Source organism: Malaclemys terrapin, chromosome 4 (genome assembly GCF_027887155.1).
Source record: "Malaclemys terrapin pileata isolate rMalTer1 chromosome 4, rMalTer1.hap1, whole genome shotgun sequence".
NCBI classification, from domain to species: Eukaryota; Metazoa; Chordata; order Testudines; family Emydidae; genus Malaclemys; species Malaclemys terrapin.
Window position 1 is genome coordinate 100,580,654 of NC_071508.1, and position 16,961 is coordinate 100,597,614.

Below are 16,961 nucleotides of genomic sequence, written 5' to 3' on the forward strand. Positions count from 1 at the left end.
ACTAATAAATCAAAACCCTTCCTCCCTACACGATAGTCTCATCCATGCATTGAGACCCTGCAGTTCTGCCTGTCTAACTGGCCCAGTGCGTGGAACTGAAAGCATTTCAGAGAATGCTACTATGGAGGTCCTGGACTTCAATCTCTTACCTAGCATCCTAAATTTGGCCTCCAGGACCTCTCTCCTATTCTTCCCTATGTCATTGGTACCTACATGTACAACAACCACCGGCTCCTCGCAAGCACTACACGTAAGTCTGTCTAGATGTCTCGAGAGATCCGCAATCTTCGCACCAGGCAGGCAAGTCACCATGCAGTTCTCCCAGTCATTGCAAACTCAGCTATCTATGTTTCTAGTGATCAAATCCGCCATAACTATTACCTGTCTCTTCCAAATAACTGGAGTTCCCTTCCCTGGAGAGGTATCCTCAGTGCAAGAGGATACTATGACATCATCTGGAAGGAGGGTCCCAACTATTGGATCATTGCCCACTGCTCCAGTTGGATGTTCTCCTTCCCTGAGATTTTCATCCTCCTCAACAGCACAGAGGCTGTCAGACTTGGGGTGGGACCATCCTACTGTGTCTATGTCTAATCTACGTACCTCTCTGTTTCTCTTAGCTCCTTCAGTTCAGCTACTCTGGTCTCGAAAGCCCATACAAGGTCTCTGAGGGCCAGGAGCTCCTTGCACCAAGTGCACACATATGCCACCTGCCCATAAGGCAGGTAATCATACATGCGGCAATAAACTGGATAGCCCCCACTCTGTTGCTGGACTTCTGTCTGCATTATCTTTTTACTCCTAAAGCTCATTCCTTTGTTGTTGTTTTGTTTTTATCAGGGGGTGTTTGGCTTTAAGTTTAAAGAGTGTATCTAGCCTTCTGGCTCTCACTCCCTCTTCTAAACTCCCTTGTAAAACTCCCCTGTAAACTATTCCTCTTTGCTAGCTCTGCTGGTTGCTTTTTAAAGCCCTGGTCTTCCAGAGTAGCTCCGCCCCTTGGTTAAGGGTTGATGGATGTTAAAGGGCTTAGCCTTGCCCAGCAGGCCACTAGGCTCAGCACACACATGATCAGCACATGGTCCCCCAAAGAAACAGAACACATGGTATATTTCAGTCAAGCAGCAAGCACAGCACAAACACAAACACACACACACTACAGACAACAAACTTACCCCAAGGATCACGTAATTGCTCCTCCTTCACCTGGAGAACTCCCTTGTGAAACTCACCTGTTAGCTGCTCCTGTTCGCTAATCAAGAACAGAAATTAAACAATAGAGGGCTTTTCAATCTAATAAATGAAGATATAACAATTCAAAGGTTGGAAGCTGAATCTAGAAAAAAGTTAGAAATAAGGGGCAAATTTTTAACAGTGAGGGTAATTAATGGTTGGAATGACTTACTATCAGTTGTGGTGCGTTCTCGGTTACTGGAAATTTTTAAAATCAAGGTTGGGCGTTTTTCGAAAAGATATGCTGTAGTGAAAACACAGCGATTGGACTTAGTAAGCAGTAATTAATACAGGAAAGTCCTATGGCTTGTGTTATGCAGGAAGTCAGACTAAATGATCACAATGGTCCCTTCTGGTTTTAAATCTATGAACTACTAAACTGTTAAGAGAAATGCCTCAGGAAAAATTGCCTTTTAGTTATTGCACATGGTAGACTTATTTTGATATACATTATTTCATCCACAATTCTGATACATTTTAAAGCTTCTTACAGCACTTGAAAGTGCAGAATAAACTCCTTTTAACTTATAACTTAATGTACCACTATAAGTCATTTGTGTGAACAAGAAAGCAACTTTGCAAGGTTATTGGTGTTTGGGAGGGCATCATAAATCAAAATCTTTTTGGTTTTGGAAGTTTGTCTGGAAAAAATATATTATATAATTCATGTTTATCCCAGTAGAAAAAAAAAAAGCTGCAATAGCATAACATGGGCCAAATCCTTCTCCAATTGAGTGTTTTGGTATTGACTACAATGAGAACAGGATTAGGCCTCAAGTACTGTAATATAGAAGTCTAAAATATACTCCTGTACACAGTAGATCAGAATAGATTCCAATTCAGGCAGCATCGTCTTTGGTCTTGGAAGTGTTCCAGAAAGATCCCCAGAGCATTACAACCCTTTCACTTTTGAAGACAGAAAGGAAAATAGTTTCAGCTAAACCCAAGAGTGGAATATTAAGGAAGATTTATGAAAGATTGTCATGTTTACTAATAGGGGCACTGTTTAGGCACATTCTGGCATCTATTACTGGTTTTGAAAAAAAAATATGATGAAGGGTAAACACCAACTTCCAAGAAAGATTCAAATATTACAAGAACACTTTGATTGGGCCTGTTAGAAAGGGTTCATATATTTTATTAAAACCACCACCATTTCTAGTAGTGCAGCTTTTATGGGATGTGGAATTTCAATAGGTTTATGCATTTCTGTAGACAATTGTTGAATAGAGCAAAATTGGTTTGTACTTAAAGTGTTAGCCTGAGCTCTAGGAGCACAAAATCCTTCCCAGGATCACAGTAAGAAGAGAGCTTGGACAGAGAATACCTTCCATCCCAACATTATTAGGAATAAGAAACTACTTCATGTGATATTTAATGGAGACAAAACTAGGGACCTCTCATGGAGTTTGAGAATTTGCAGCCTTGTAAACAATTTTGGGTTCACAAAAGTATTTAAACCCAATACCCCATCCCATAAATGTTCAATCAAAACATTTATTTCTGCCAACTAAAGGGAAAAGACTATGTTATGTATTAGGGATAGAAAATCCCTCCAGATCTAGGCTGGTACAAGTAGGGTGCTTGTACATTGTAGATACACAGTAGTCCAAACTTTACAAAAGGCATCCTCCTTTTTGAGGGCACAAATAGCAAATAGAAAATTGCAGGTACAAATCTGGATACTTGAACCTCTAACTATCTGAGTGCAAAAAAGAGGTCAGTTCTCAGCCATGTTAAAAATAAGCCCTTGATAAATTTATGAACAGTATTATATGATGGGGTTGCCTAAGATAACATGGGACTGGACTTGACTCCTCAGGTCCCTTCCAGTCCCATCTTTCTAAAAATTTACCTCTGTATCACTGGTTTTCATCTTAGAATTTCTCTCCTATCTTATTTTTACCACTGGAATTTTCTTTTCTTCCTATTCCTCTTTTCAAAGCCACTTCTAGGCAGAATATGAACCAGATAACATGAGTCTGAGCTGAGCTTTTGAACCCACAATGTATGTAAGGATTTGAGATGAGGCAAAACAAGCTAATCCATTTTTAGAGAAAATGAAAGATTATAGCATTGCTTTGATCTATCCCTTGTGAGGTACTGTTGGTGTAGTACCAGGAACACCGCAGGCATCAAGACAAGGAAATGTAGGAAGATGTAGGAGTCATGCCAATGTGAAAAATGTAGTGTTTGCAATGTAAGCAACTCCCCATCTCTATTAACCAATAATAAATAGAATATGAAAAGGCACTACGCACAGTACTGAACAAGAGGGCTTACATACCAGTCAAAACACAGCTTCTAGCTTTAACAGGCCAGGGACTGTCTGGCTTACTACTACACTGTATTCCAACAAGTAAGAGGCAGTGGGGTGGGGCAGGTCCCCACTCTCCAGGTTTGACATCTGTCAAACCTGGAGAGGGGTATATTCTTGAAAGGGAAAATCCAAGCCCCATCCAGAGTGGCACTTCAAGATCAGTAGAGCTAGAGCTCCCTAGCCCCACACAACAGTGTCGTGACTGGGATGTGGGCAGTCTGACCTACTCGTCAGAGAGGGTGTCAGGCACCAGGCCAGGTCAGATACCAGAAGATCAGAGCCTGAGATATGCCAGAGGGTGTCAAGCAGGGTCAGGTTACCAGGAGATCAGAATCAGGCAGCAGGAGTAGGCAGCACAAAAGAAGCACAGTTCCATGGACAACTTCCTATTCCTGTGCTTGGTTTAAATACAAGTATGGAACTAATCAGGACTCCCAGAGCTCTGCCAATCAGATCCCAGGACTGGAATCCCCTGTCAAAGTTCAGCTTCTAGTTCTGGCAACTGTTAGCATGTCACTGGGTGGTAGATCAGTGCTTACCAGTACCTAAGTGCTCTGTGTGTCAGGGTTTGAGACCTGTAGTCCCTGACATCACCCCCTCCCTATGGGGTACCCTCAGGGCAACATTAGATTGGGCTTTTTGGGGTGAGTCCTACGGAACCCTTACACAAAGTGCAGGAGCGTGTACACTTCCTGCCAGCTCCTCAGCACCATACCCCTCCCAATCAATAAGATACCAGAGCCTACCACATTTACAATTAGAGTCCAGTATCTTGTGAACCACTTATTCTTCATGGCCCTGTACCAGTGGAGGAGGTGGCTGGGTTCTGTGAGGAAAGTTTTCCATGTAGAGTTTCAAAAGTGATGCAGGAAACATTGTGTGAATCTTCAGAGAGTGGGAAGTTGAAGTTCAAAAAAGAATGGATTAACCTGTCATAGGATACTGAAAGGGGCAAGGAACTGAAACCCCATCTTGTGAGCAACTCTGTGTGAGGAGATGCTCTGTGGACAAAACACACGGTGAGTCTTGTCTACCCCACTGAGGAGGTGGGGTCTTGCTGTCGCTGCTGGTCTGCATACTGTTTATAGTCTGCCCTTGCTTTTTCCATGTGATCCTTCACTTCTTCCTGGGCCCAATGAATCTGCTATGCTAGGTCTGAGTTGGCTGGTTTGGGAAAGAACATGGGTAATTGTAGGTGGAATTGGGGGTGCAACCCATAGTTATTAAAAAAGGGGCTTTGACCCATAGACACATGGTCTGCATTGTTGTATGTAAACTCCATGTAAGGGAAAAGTGAGGACCAATCATCAGCAGGATGATTAATGTATCATCTCAGTACTGCTTGAAGATTTTGCCTTTATTTTTATACAGTGATGATTTTTGTGTCACACATCTCTTATGGTACCTCAGCCTCTTTCCAGCATTTTAGTAGCAGCTGATGAAGGTATTGTTCCTTACTATAATTTGTCATAATTGTACTATTTGCAAATAATTTATATTTAAGAGCCTATTTTGAGGGATAAGCACATGGTAGCAGAATTTAAATTGAGCTTCCTGAATACATGATGTGGTAATGTTTAAAAGGCTTTACTGGTTGGCAAAGCCATGACGAGGTTGTGCAAGTGATCCCAAGCAAGTCAAACAATAGTATGAAAAATGACCTAAAGGTGTCTCTGTACCTAAAAAAGCACAACCATAATTTCACAGCTCTGCCGAGCTAAGAAAGTGTTGAAACTCACTGAAAGCTGGAAATCTCCCGATGGCAGCTGCTTGAAGGGGCTCAGGGGTTTGGAAAATTAGAATAAATTATAGGGATTTAAATCAGTAACAGAGGGCAGGTGAGACCATCAAAGGTGCATGATGCATTTTGTTTATCACAGCTACTTGCCATGTTACACCATTTTACTCAGCTATTAACTCTAAAAAATTATAATTTCTAGGCAGGACTGATGTTCTAATGATTCTAAATAGATGTGTAGTCAGAGTTTTCATATACTAGGCAATTAATCAATCAGAATACTGAACGTTGTAGGATGAAAGTATTGAGGGGATGTGACAGCTGATGGAAACACTACAGTCTGATAGGAAGCTTATCTGCTAGAGCCATTTTCAATACATTAGATTTGAATATTTCATTGTTGTCCAGTATGGAGAGCTACATTGAAATAAATAAATGGAGTACATTGGATATGTATATGTTTTCTATGAATTTTAATCATCCAAGCTATATTCAGCCAGAACACAGGAGAGAATACTTAGGTAGAGGTGTGGTTCATTAATATGCTAAGAGAAATTGGTTTAAGGAGGATGTGTGCTCAGATACACAAGAGGGAGGTGAAGGCCTTTAGATATGCTCAAAGCTGTTAAATCTTCTGGGCTACTTTCTGCATTTTGTATTCAGTTTAAAAGAATCACTCAGCCAGGTTGAAAGGTTTCTTTACAAAGAGGTGAAAGATCTTTGAAATGCACCATATAACCCATGCACATTAGAAGAAAGAAATCAAGATGCATCTAGAGACAAGGAATGATTAATAAATAATATAAATTTGAAATCCAACTCAGTTTTTGTATTGTTGTTTGGACTAACAAGGGAGGTGACATACAACATGCTCATGAAGATTTTTAAAACCTAGCTTCACAAATTGACAGGGGAGAGTAAGGGGAAGGAATCTCTGGTCACACACACATACACAGGCCCTGGACAGACCTTTGGAAGACCACCATGGAAGATGCTGAAGTTCTAGCAGCAAATGCAGTCAGACCTAGAAGACAGACAGAACTTTTATTATTTGTAGAATCTTCAAGTAGTTTCAATAACATTCTGTGTAACCAAGATGAAAGCCAGCTAGCTAATCGTTCCATGAAGCTTTAGACTTTGCTTTTATTTAACATACCTGAATTGGTGGCAGAGACTGTTAGTGAAGGGGAAAAAATCACTGTCAGGCACACAAGAGAAAAGTAACCTAATCTTAACACTCTAAATCAAGAAATCACTTAAACCTCGTGGCTAAAGCACTGGATTGGGAATCAACATCTGGAGTCTATTCCTGCTTCCACTGCAGGACAAGTCAGTTCACTTCTCAAGTATCTCAGTTTCCCCATGGGTAAAATGGGGATAATGATACTGAGCTCCTGTGTAAACACTTTGAGATCCACTTATGAAACAGCTAGACAAGAGCTAGGTATTATTATTTTTAACTCTAATCATGTCTGTAAGTCCCATTTGAAGTCAATGGGACTTAAGTGCTCTGCTTAATAAAATGTGGATCAAAATCTATGATTTTTTTTAAAAAATCATATCTGTAAACAAATAAATACAGCTTTATTAAAAAAATAAACTTGTTTAAAATTAAATTTGAAGTCATGAAACTGACAAGTTTCCAAGAAAGTCAAAGCACTGAATTGGTGGAAATCCCTGACTAGGCACATGGAACCAGAGTTTTTTGAAGTGCTAAACCAGCTTTTCTCAACAGTAGCCTCTTCATTTTTCTTCATTTCAGTTTATTCAGTTAGTTCAGCTCAATGACCAATTCATTCAAAATTAAGAAACCAGTGGGAGTTGAAAAAACAGGAAAGCTTATTTTCCTCTTTCAATCTATGAATAAAAACTAGGTGTGAGAGGATGAGATCTACTAGTTCTAAAATCTTAAAGGACATGGAGACCAGAAACAATTGGTTCAATTCACTAACTACAAATCCTTGCTTTGTTTAATAAATCAGTTAGTTTTAAATGCAGGATGTATTTTGATAAATTTTTTCTTATGTATTCAGCATATTTAAAGTTTTATTTAATTAATACAAATTTGAAAATACTTTTTTCCATTTTAATTGAATTTTGATTTTCATTCAAAAGGAGCTTGAAACAGAGTATTTAGTAAATAAGAAATACATCATTCACTATTTTCGAATATAATAAAAATATAAAAATTAAGCATCTGAATAAATGTAAGTTAAGCTATTAAATTGCTTAAACAGATAGAGTATCCTCCTGGTTATCAAAAAGCAAATTTATATAAAGGCTATCTTTAGTTGCAAAGCAACACTGGTTAATAACCATTAGAATATGAGACTCAAACTTACTTTAGGAAAATAGTTAAAAAGTACAAATGCAAAACAAGATTTAAATAATCACTTTTAATCAAGGTTTCCTATTTGCTGAATTAAATCATGATTAAATCCACCCTGGCTGAACCTAAGTGAGGTGGAAGTGGGAAAGAGTTAAGAATTGCACACCTGGTCAAAGGGAAAGAAACTGAATCCTCTCCACAAAAAGTGCTGAGAGAAAGCTGTCCGAGGCTGTCCTGAGGATCGGAAAGTCTGAACTGTCATCCCATGGACAGCCATATTAATTTCAAAATACAGGTGGTAGAATCAGGCTTTCCCTAGCTTTCCCTGTGTTTGTACATATTTTGCATTAGTTTATAGAAATGTTCTTACCAGAAACCTTATATTATCAACACAACAAATTTTAAACAAACAGTAAAGAACATCCAGGGAAAGTGAGTTGAACCCTAAAAATAAGACATGATCCCAGAATTGCCATTGCATGTAATAGCTTGGTTTGGCAACTCAGACTCAAGTCACAGAAAACTAGTGCTATCATCAATTTGGGTTGCAAGACTGACTACACTCATGTTTCATTAACTATTATTAATTGCTGTTTATCACACTTCAGTTTTGTCTGGGGATGTGGATTTTTAATTCAGCATTTATTAACCATGACAGACATCTACAAGAGATCTTTGCTAATAATGTATCAGAGAAATCTCATGGTTATCCCTCTGCAAAGATACCAGAGAGACTGCACTGGCAAAGAGTTTTGTAATAACCAGAACAAAAATGCTCTTTAGTTTCATAGTGCTGGTGGCCAGTAGTAGTACTGAGACCAAAGATCTGTTTCTATAAGATCTTCCTAGATCTAAGAGGTAGATAATTTTGTCCTAAGAACTCACAAAGGTTTTAACTCTGGATTTCTCTCACCCTTGTTTTTATTAAACAGACTTTCAAAGGAATCTGTTTTCTTATTTTATATTCAGAAGGAGAAAAAACAAGCTTAACAGGCATTAAAGGATCACAAACTCTAAGTAAATACCAAAGAAAATAATGTGCTGATCCACCGATTCACCCCCTTCATTTCCACTTTTGGTTCTCTCTTCTAGACCCACAAGCAATATGGCTTAATCTGCATGCTCATGTGCCTCCTTTAAACTTCTGCATGCATCACAACATCGCCCAACCATGAGGCATTCATGGGACTTCTTACAACTATATCAGCACCCCTTTTAGAATGGCCAAGAGAGGATGTTACATAAGTGCTTTGCTCCATGGTGTAATACAGCATCTAAGGAAATAATCTCATAGGATATTCACATGAGTTAAGATGGCATCTATATAAGTGACTGTTACCACTGTATGCCACACCAGGGTAAGCCTTGCCATGTAATGGCACAGCACTTTCCCAATATAGATAGGCCTCAAAGGGTCTGATCTTACTGATCAAGCTAATTTCATAGTGTAGACATACCCTTAGTGTTGAGTGCCTTAATGCCAACTTCATAGGGAATTGAGGGTGCTTAGCACTTCAGAAGAAGTATTTGTCACCTTGCAGGATTGAACTCAAAGAGAAGACAAGTATAGTAGTGTAGGGGATGCTCAGGCAACTCTATCACACTCCCCTTCTTTCTGCACTCAGTTTAACTCTTTGCTGAAGCACAGACCAGAAAGCATTACACAGAGTTAAACTTCTGGGTTATTGTACATAAAATCCTAAAAAGCTAGTGTTAACAGTTCTCAGCCAACATCAGACAGAGTATCTTACAGTTTTTTAAATAAAACAAATATGTGATGCCTACTAAATTATATAAAACACTGTAAATAGGACTCCAAATACTATGAATAACTTTTAAACAAAAGTTAGACAGTAAATCTACTGGTGTTCCTCATACGTACTTCCCCACTGTTGCTGATACATATTTTCAACATTACATCTACACTGCTATACTTTAGCTCACACATATATAAACATTTCCCTTTGATTTTCTCTCAGATAGGATTTCTCAGCCTTTGTAGTGTGACTGTAGTGAGTAGTGAGAATCACCTGGACTCTCCAAAACTTGAGAAGAATGGCAGCCTTTCTGTCCTTTCAAACTCTTCGGGACTCCGTCAGCAAACAAACAGTCTGGAGATTTCCACAGTAAAGCAGGTTGAAAAGTTTTCATTGGAATGACTTCCCAACAACAACAACAAAATTAAATTAAAAAGTCCCCTGTTGCAAAACTGAAATTTCCCACCAGATGGCTCCAGCTCCAGGAACTGGAGAGGCAGTGAGAACCGCACCATGCAGGCTGCCTCAAGGCTGGGGAGTCCAGTCTTTCAGAGTTTGGGGCTCCGAGGCAGTGCTGCCATGCCAGGGCTTCCAGGCTAACTGCCCTGAAAGCCTCACCTCTTACTAGGGCTCTGCAGCAGGGAGCCTGGAACCCTGACAACCCCAGTTCAAGCCAGGCTCTCAAGTCTTCCAAGCTCCCTGCCATGCAGCTGAGATCCTGACTCTGGCTCCGAAGTCTGGAAGCTGTGGGGTTCCTGGCCAAAGGGCCGTATGCATGGTGGGGCTGCCTCAGAGCTACAGACCTGAGAGCCCAGGCGGCCACAGAGTGAAACTGACGTCTTGTCAGTTCCAGTCAGCAGCTGTCAGGATCCAAGGAGCAGACTGTTTAAGTAATACCATATGTTGGAGTTTCTGAAACAGAAGTTTTTTCAGGATTTCTAGTTTGGAAGAAATTTGAAAAAGTTTGGATTTTGTTCTGGATTTGTTTGGATTTATTAGGAATGAAACCCAATTTCAAAACTCCTGCAACCTGGGCAATTCCATATTTCAACCAGCTGTATTTGACAGGTACCACCATTTCAGCCCTCGGGTTAACAGCTGAGTGGCCCTCTCAGTTACTGGTAAAACAGAAATCTGTAGCCAGTATCCAAAGTGTCACTCTCCAGGACAATATCTTCTCACCATAAGCCCAGCTAAATCAGGCAAGAATCAGCAAACCCTGACTTCACTGAGCTTTGCTCATGTTCTTTCTTCAATTGAGAAAGAATCCCACTTTAAAGCAGTTGGCTGGTAAGTGTAAATTCCATTAGGCAGCATAGTCTCTAGGCGAAACAAATATCCCTTCCCAGCTCTTCTATGCCCATAAAGTACACCACAGTGGACAAACATTATCCTAATGGAAAGCTTCCCTCGTAAATGGAGTTGGAATAGCACTCACCTGTATCCAAAGTAGTACAGGTATTAGAAGCCAGCCCTCACAGCAGACACATCTCTTAATCCTACCTGGAACAGCTACTGATCTTTAACTCCGCTATTTGTAGCCTTCCTCCCCACACTCCTCCTCCACTGTGTGCTCTGATTGGCTCTGCTCTAAGGGGGTAACTAGGGTACGACCTACCAGGCAGATTGCCCACAATTACAGGTTCTGAGAGAGTTTCAGAAACAGCTACTGAACATATCCAGTAACTGCCACATCCTGTTCTAGGTGTTTCTGGGCCCATATGGCTGAGTTGTCCTGCAGGTATGTGGAAACTCAAATCCATGTCTCCGCCTCACTATTTCTCTCCCTTTCTTTGAGCCAAACTCAAATGCTATGGTATTAAGCACAAGTTACACATGCACTCATTGAGCACATATGAAAACTATGCTGCCTTTGAACCAATAGGCATGGCAATATGGTCATTAATATGTAAGCAAATATCTATCTCATGTAGGAACCTGTTAATATTGCTAGTTTGGGTGTTGCTGCTGTAGCAAACATTGTGTTTACTCACAAACATTGCAATCAGATTTTTAAATTATTTTATTTAAACAAATTCAAACTCCTGAGCAGACACTTCAGTTTAGCCGGGTTTAAAATCAAATCCCCACAGGGTTTTGAACCATTTTCACTAAGTCAATTAAAAAATACACTGTTAGTTAAATGGCTGCTACTTTGTGTGTAGACAGAACCTAAGGTCATTTCCAGCCAACAGGAAGCATTTAATTTTAATAACATATTTATGGATATTCTTTTTCCACAACAATTATGTAACACCACTAAGTGCTTTACAAACATTAATGAACTTAGCCTCATAACAGTCCCATGTGAGATGTTATTACCCTCAGAGTGCATAGTTTAAGAAGTGAGGCAGAGAACTTAAGTAACAAGAACAAAATCAGAGGGGCAGGAATAGACCCAACATCTCCTGCTTCCCAGTCTTGTACTTTAATCGCTACAATGCCTTTCCACAGGTACATATTTTCAAAATAACAATGACGTTAACTTAGGGTTAATGTCCAGTGATGTGCATATGAATCCTTACATCATTTTTCTAAGACATGGATAGAGTTTAACCCAAAGCTATACATTTCTTTATTTCTCCTTAGCTTGAGACAAGCTGTTAGTTTGTTTGTATGTATGCTTGTTAGAACACACAGAAAATAAATGAATGCAATATCAAACATCTACATCAATATCACCTACTACATGAAAGACCTTATAGCAAAGCAGAGAAGCTTTTGCTGCATCCCTTGATGTCAGAGTTTTGAAGATTTCACCCCACCATATGCTTTTCAGCCTTTGAATGTCACAACTGTAATAATTGGTACATGGGCAAAAGAATGAGCTGAGCAGAGGTTGTCAGAGGAGGAACAGAAATTTCACAAGGTGAAAAGAAGTTCTTGGTAAGTGACAGATAGATATAGGAGTTGGCTGGGATGATTCTTAAGCAGGGGCAGGAGGAAGGTTATGGTAACTACATGCTGAAAATAGAAAAATACCATTAGTGATGACTTCAGCCAAAAAGCCATCTTCGGGATGGCTCTCCAAATTAATTATTCAGCTGGAGAGTTATGGGTGTAAAGGGATGTGCAAAACTGCACAATTCAAAAATGGCCTGTAAGAAAGAATTACCTTTTTCCTGACTAAATAGGCTATGATTATTGTTTTCAGGCACAGAACAAATGCAGGATCTTAGTTATCAAATGTAACAGGTGATTGACACAGGATAAACACAGTTATAAGCATTTGGTGGAAGTATGAGTCACATCCAGTGACATATAGGACACCACTGCAAATTGTGACCATGGCAATACCATCCAATAGCTCATCATCAGCTCATTCATTCAGGACTTAATCCATGGTCTGCTGAAGTCAATGAGCATCTTTGCATCAACTTCTGTTGGCTTTGGATGAGGTCCTAAATCAGCTGCAAAGCATAATGGGTCTGAAGTATAATGAACAATAAAGAAAACTGAATCAGTCATTAGGAGAAGGAAAAAGGAGCCTTCTTTGGAAATATATGTTTAGGCAAAGTGTCTGTCATGATGTTATAGCATCACAACCAGCTGTGAAAGAAGGGGACGCAACAGAGCCTTATTTTCCTCTTTGGAAAGCTGCCATTCAACGGAAGAGTCTAACAAGCAACTGCAGCATCTGTAGAATCTGGAGGATAAGGAGAAAATGAACTTCAGTTTACTGGCATCTGCAAACACCAGCAGATCCCACAATACATGAAAGACAGACAGTGAGTCTTGTTAGCCCATCCAGTATATGGAAGCTACATAGATTATCTGTTATTTACATTGTCTAGTCATAGTCAAGAATTTGATTGGAAGAACTTATTTATTCTCCTAAGTTATTAAGTTATCCTTATGTATGGTATGTACTTTGGTTATCTGAGATCTTAAATAGTCCCACCAGTCAATCAACACAGCAAGCACAGCTCTGGCATCTCTCATTGTGCTCCAGCTCTCCAGTATAGTGCCAGCATCTCTCACTATGCTCCAGCTCTCCAATACACCTCCAGCATCTCTCACTATGCTCCAGCTCTCCAATACACCTCCAGCATCTCTCACTATGCTCCAGCTCTCTAGTACAGCTCCAGCATCTCTCACCATGCCTCACCCCACCCCTCCAGTTGGGGTGCTTCTCTGACCTGTTTATCCTCAGGTTTGACTCTAGCTATTGCCAGAAGACATCAGCCAGCTCACCCCTCCATCATTCCCCAGCCTTCAGCCCTCTCTGGCCCTTTAGCTTCAGTTCTCAGACTGAGAGCCTGGATCCATCTTCCTCTTCTGCTCTCAGGCTTTAGCCCTCTCCTGACATGGCTCATGGGCTTGGGGAAGTTTGTGGATGATTACTTGAATGCCTTCTTTCACCAGCCAGATCTAGATCTATGGCCCAACTAGGGAACTCTCATCACTCCCTCCTTCAGGGATATCCCCTCCTTGCTCTTAGTCCAACTCAACTCTTATTCTCAGCTTCATCTCTGGACTCTCCCTCTCTCTAGACTGTCTACTCCCTATGGGTTCTGAACTCTCTCTCTCCAAACCCTTATTTATAACTCCCTAGGGCAGCCCTTCTGGGTTCATTACACCAAATGAGGGTACAGCTGGACTGGAACAGGAGAGTTTGGCCCAGTTTCATTTACATCCTGCTCAACAGGAAAGATCCATTGCCACCAGATGGCATACTGTGGGACATTTAAGAGAACAAAAAGCATTGGTTGTTCAGCCTCCCCTCCCAAAGAAAATGAATCATGAAAGTGGATTCCTCCCATCAGCTGAGTTTGCATCTCTGAGCACAAGGGAGGAGGGGGATAAAAACCTCTAACAAGAAGGAACTTTATGGCTGTGCTACTTGGACTCTGAGGCAAGGTTTTTTAGGCATAAGTAAGAGATCTCCAGCTGCATACCACTAAAGGACATATTGAGCTTACTTATTATAGAAGCCTGTATTACCTTTTGAAACTTAAGATTGTAACTCATTTGTGAATATGTTCACCTGCTTTAATCTTGTAAATAAGTCTCATGTCCTTTTCCTATTTAAGGAAGCTATAGATAGTTTATTATAGAATTGGCTACAAATGTTGTCTTTGGTGTGAGATCTATGGTGCAATTGACCTAGAGTAAGTGACTGGTCCTTTGGGATTGTGAGTAACCTGAATATTGCTGTTATTCTTGGTATAAAGGACCCTCTGTCACAAAGGTAGACTCAAGTGGGTGGCAAGATAGATGAGAGTTCTCAAGGGGACTGTCTGTGAGTCCAAGCTAAGGCTACTATAGCTTGGACTGAGGAAGTTTACACTGGATAATTGGTTGGTGAAATGTAAGTATAGAACTCACACCCAAGGCTGGTATTCTTGGTTGGTGCTCTTGAGTCACTGCAGACACCATTATGACCTCTTTTTCTATACAGCCACCAGGGAGCTATCTTTATAAAACTTTCTGATTGAGGCCAAACATGCCCATATATCTTAGTGGCAGGTGAATGCACCTGTTACATATCCTAATTTTAGACACCACAGCCCATTTTTAAAGTGCAAAATGGGAACAGATTGCCAATCTGTAAAGGGGAGTGAAGGTGGTATATTAGAGTGTTGGTTGTCAGTCACAGTGGTTGTGTTGGGTATTACAAATTGTGGTTATAATGTACAAATGACAAATAATGAAAAAATGAACAGAACAATACCATAGGCTGTGATGAATCTGCTGCACAGTCTTAGGTCAGTGAAGATGGTGTGATGAATCTGCTAAGGAATGAGTCTCCTGCTCTCCTTCATGCACTGGAAGGACCTAAGTTACCAGGTTCCATGGCAGCTGGGGAAACAGTTGACAAGGAGTAGGTCAGAGAAGCAGGTTGTCTATTGGCACTAGAGTGAGTGAACAAAAGGCAGATGGGGACCGAGGATGATGGGGCTGAAGAGAGCTGTTCCTAGGTGGCAGGGCTCTGGTGACTGAACTGAGGTTAATCTGCAGAGGGAGGTGCCTGTGCGCTGTTAGGTGTTTAAGATCAACAGAATTTATGCACATAGTGTAGATAAATACCACTGGAAGATACATGACTCTATGTTACTGATTTCTCTAATGATGGAAACTGCCCTTCTTGCAAAGCCCTGAAATTGGCTACCACTCAACCACAGGACAAGAAGTCTGTATGTCTGGAACACAGCCACAGGGGAACATGGCTTTGACAAGCCTAAAGCAAGTATCTCCAGCTCCTTCTTCCTGCACGGCTAGCTCAAATTGACTACCACCCATGATAGAGATTTATATATAGGGCAAGTTCCACCCGCTTGTTTTTATTACCTCAAGTAGGAGGAGCTTATTCTAGACATGCTGTCCATTCCACCTTAGGTTCTTAACGCCACTTAAGCACAGCGCCAGGTTCAGAGAGCAGAGCCGTCGGTGGCAGGTCAACTTTAAAAAGAAAAGGAGAAAGAAAAGCAAACAGATGAAAGGGTGAGAAATAGCAAATGCTGTACTAATGGTACAGCTTCTCTCTGGCCTCAGTTCAGAATTAAGAGTAAGAGGAGAAAAAACAAAGCAAAACATGCAATCCTTTAGGGCTTACTGGGACAGGGGGCATTTCAGTTTCCTTGCCAGCGTTTTTTTGTTGTTGTTTTTCAGTGCCCCATATTAAACAGCTTCTGATCTCAGTTACATCAGTATAAATGTGAAGTAACTCCACTGAAGCCCATAGATTTATCCCAGTGTAACTGAGAACCGAGTTATGACCCTTCCTGTACATTCCCATAGAGGTTTAGTTTAGTTCCATGCATATTTCAACCTGAAATTCCTTCCTTTCCATATGTTGGAAATAATTAGATTTGCCTCTAGTGTTTTAAGTATTTTGACATTAATTAATGTAAATACTGTATAACTCCAGTTGCTAATTTTCTGTTAGAAGACTGCACTGTAAAGCAACCTAATTTACTTCAGAGTAACAGCCGTGTTAGTCTGTATCCGCAAAAAGAAGAACAGGAGTACTTGTGGCATCCGAAGTATGCATCCGAAGAAGTGGGCTGTAGTCCACGAAAGCTTATGCTCTAATAAATTTGTTAGTCTCTAAGGTGCCACAAGTACTCCTGTTCTTCTTTTTGCTAATTTACTTCAATGGTTGAGTCATTGTTGTGTTGCAAGAATTGCCTGTGTACTTGTTTTCAACTGTTCTAAACTGTATCTAGCTGGTATGTTGATAGGTGCTTTTAGAGACCATTAAATAAATAAAAAGAAAATAATTGGGTCTCCATCATGAGGTATCTATTACTCAGATTACGAGAGTAACTACACAGGGGAGTGAGGCTCTGTGACACATTGCTTGTGACCTAGAACTGATCCCGAGATGCTCCTTTCTGTGAAGTCCCATTTTTTATGTTCATATGACTCTACAAGTCCAAGATCTTGCTCTGTCTGTTCCTTTCAGAAATGGAAGTGCTGAAATGTATATTCTTCTGTATTTTCTGTGGAATCAAGAAGTAATGGAAATCTTCCAATTTTTGCAGGCTCAGGAGCATTAGATAAGCATCCAACTATCCTGGGTTTTTACCATATCAACCCTGACCTCTCTGAAGGCCCAATTATCTGTTTCTCGATTCCTGCTCC